We start from the raw sequence: 3,271 nt of genomic DNA, 5'->3' as shown, positions 1-3,271 counted from the left end.
CGGCGGCAGTACGTGCACTCCGACAGTGATGTTGGTCTTTTTGTGGCCGATACAGTCCTTGGAGAGCCTTCTGCTAAACTCATCAACAGCCAGCCCAACGTGCTGGAGAACAACAGTGCTGTGGTGGAAATGTTCTCCAACTACAATTATGAGATAGCAGCCCCTTTGATGTTGCAGAAGAGAGGAGAGTTCATGCATCCCCAGAGCTTGCGGCAGGGCACAGCCTGTCACCAGTGTTCTCCCATATGTCCCCCAGTGGAGCTCAAGGTGAAGGTCTGCACTGCAGTTGGGCTCTGTGCCCTAAACCCACTGTCTGGCTTGCTCTGTGATGGGCTTCTAACCGCTGGACATCGAGGTGAAGTGGTTCCAGAATGGGCAGAAGGAGATGGAGCGCATCGTATCCATGGATGTGATCCAGAACTTTGACTGGACCTACCAGGTGCTGGTGGTGCTGGAAACCAGTCTGCGGCACAGGGATTCCATCACATGCCAGGTGGAGCACACAAGCCTGCAGCACCCCATCACCCAGCCCTCAGGTAAGGCCCCCAGCCCCTGCCCAGTTGTGGGGGAGAGTGGGAGTGTGGCCTCCAGCCCTGAGCCCATCTTCCTGTCCCCACAGAGCGCGCAGTGGATGTGGGGAGGAGCAAGATGCTGATGGGCGTGGGGCCTTTGTGCTGGGGCTCATTTACCTGATGCTGGGGCTCTTCCTCTTCCTGCACAGAAAGGGGAGTGGCAGCAATGCAGGGCTGTGGCCACACAGACCTCGTCTTGCTCTGTTTCAAGGTGCCCCAATCCAACAACCCCAATTAATATCCGATTGCTCCAGAGCCATTACTCTACTCAGAGCAGCCCCAAGCCCACCATGGTTCTACTCCTTTCCCTACAGGAATCCAGAATGAGCAGCTGCCCCACGCTGCTGCTCTACCTGTACATCCTGCATTTTCTAGTCCTGAGCTTGGGTTTCCCTTTGGGTTGTGTGGCAATGGGAAAGGTCAACATGATGGAAAAAGGCATTACAAAAGAGGTGTAATGACAGCGCGACAGAAAGGTGCCATAAAGGAAGGGAAGAAGATGGCTCACCCATCTCCGAACATCTAGGTTCGCAGGGAAAAACTCCACTGAGGAGGGATGTCCAGAAAGAGATCCCTCCTCGGAGGCAGTCAGCCCTTAAATGAGGCCAAAGAGAGGTGGAGCCTGGCTCCACCTTGCTGTCTCACAGGTTAATTGCCTGGGGATCTTACCTAATTATCTGTGCCCATAATTTGGATCCTAAGAGGGGAGGCCCATGTTGTCTGTAGCATCTTCAGGGCACTGGGTCTGCCATCTCTAGGCCTTTCATTCAGGTCCCGAAGCTGTTTTGGTGTTGTAGGGACAGGGAATGCCTGAACCTCATTTGCGACAGCACTGGGTTGTACTTGGGTCTTTCCTGACCAAACTACCCCCAGGAATTCCACAGACAGGCCAGGACCCTGCACCTTCTGAGACTTTACAGCCCATCCTTTTTCCTGCAGATTCGTACTTCATGAATCTGCCGCCTGTCCTACTGCCTCCGGTGAGTCACGTGTCAACAGGAGATCATCGGTGTAGTGATACAGGCTAACATTACTAGGTTTCTTCCAATTTTCCAGGTCACGCACCACTAGGTTATGGCATTATGTGGGCGAATGTACGTACCCCTGTGGCAGGACCTGAAAAGTCCACTGCCTGCCTCCCCACATACGTGCAAACTGGTCCGGTGATTCTTCAGCAACTGGAATACTGAAGAATGCATTCACCAAGTCTAAGACACGAGGGTAGGTTTTTATTCCCCTACTCCATGTGTCCATTAGGGAGGCAATATTGGGTACAGCTGTGTGAACAGGCGGCGTGATCTTATCTCATTCTCTGTAATATACCTTCATTCTCCATGTGCCATCTGACTTCCGCACTGGCCACCTGGTGGAATTACATGGGCTACGTGCAGGTTTGATAACCTCAGCTTTTTCTAATTCCTGAACAGTCCTTGATAGTTCATCTTCTCCCTCGGGAGTCTCTACTGCCGCTCATTAGTAGTCCGGTGTGGTTCCAGCAGGCGAATAGGCTCATGCTTCGCGTGCCCTCCCAATATTGCCTGTACCGCCTGGATACTGATGCACCTCTGTTGGAGTTGCAACTCTCCAACGGTTGTCTGCAGAGCCGGACCCCATCAAATGTCTATGCCCAAGATGTACTCTGGGACTAGGGCACTAGACACCTTACACTCCCGTGGCAGGAGACGCCCAACCCCCAGTTTCAACCACGTCCAGGTAACTGGAATGGTCTGTCCCCCAAAGCCACCCATCATCACTCTACCCCCATTAAACTACGTGTATCCTCAGAAATAATTGACATTTCTGCACCTCTGTCAACCACCGCCATAACCCTTTGTATGTTCTTTTGTCACCAAAACACGGTCAGCTCAACGTAGTTACAGGGGAACTAATATCTCCTGTCACACCATGAAGTGGACGAGTGTCAAGCCTTTCTCCTTGGGTGGCTCGGGCATCGTAGCCCGAATCACTTGAGGAGGCTTTTTCCTTTGATTAGGGACTAGAAAGTCCTCCCATTTCCAAGTATTTTCTGGTACTCGTTCCATTATTCATACCTGTGCTCTTTTGGAGATATTCTGAAATTTTGGGTCGTCCCTTACTTGTTTCCATCATTGAAGCCGAACGTGATTAGGTTGGCGATGGATTTTAGCAAAAGCCACCCCGGTCCGTATAAGGGCATGAAACATCTGTTTTTGGGACACCCGTATGGGGCCCGATCGGGCTGTCCATGGGGCAGCTTTTCTAGTTCTAAGAACTGGATATACCTCAGCCCCTTCCACTGCCCTAATCTTCTGCCTTGTCCTTGAGCGCTCCGTCTCCCCCAGATCGGCCACCAGCTGGGCGGCCTGCTGAACAATGGCCTCTGAGGCCACCAGGGGGTTCAATAGAGATACCAGTGTGCCATAATAGTGGGAGGGTGCCTGCTGTAAAATTAGCCCCTGCATTCTGGCCAAGGATTTTACTAAATCAGGACTTTCGAAGGCTTCCTCGTAAATGGCCTCTTTCATTCCTAGCTCACGAATATATGTTTGGAGGTCCTCCATGGAGGACCATCAACCTGTATGTACCGGGATATCGGCCTTATTAGGCCAAGTGATACGGCACGCCACCATCAGCCAATCCATTAGGGAACGATTCACCTCGTGAAGTTGTGCAGTGGCATACAGACTTTTCCTAAGGGCAGGGTGCGAGGGAATGGATGC

The 3,271-nt window shown here is 52.1% G+C and overlaps 1 pseudogene; it reads left to right on the top strand.

Annotated features, from left to right (window-relative positions):
* The first annotated feature begins 3 nt into the window (after nucleotides 1-3).
* Nucleotides 4-817, top strand: LOC110390557 (annotated as a pseudogene).
* The last annotated feature ends 2,454 nt before the right edge of the window (nucleotides 818-3,271 follow it).

This window comes from Numida meleagris, unplaced genomic scaffold, assembly GCF_002078875.1.
Source record: "Numida meleagris isolate 19003 breed g44 Domestic line unplaced genomic scaffold, NumMel1.0 unplaced_Scaffold1314, whole genome shotgun sequence".
NCBI classification, from domain to species: Eukaryota; Metazoa; Chordata; class Aves; order Galliformes; family Numididae; genus Numida; species Numida meleagris.
This window is presented reverse-complemented; position numbering and strand designations above follow the sequence as displayed.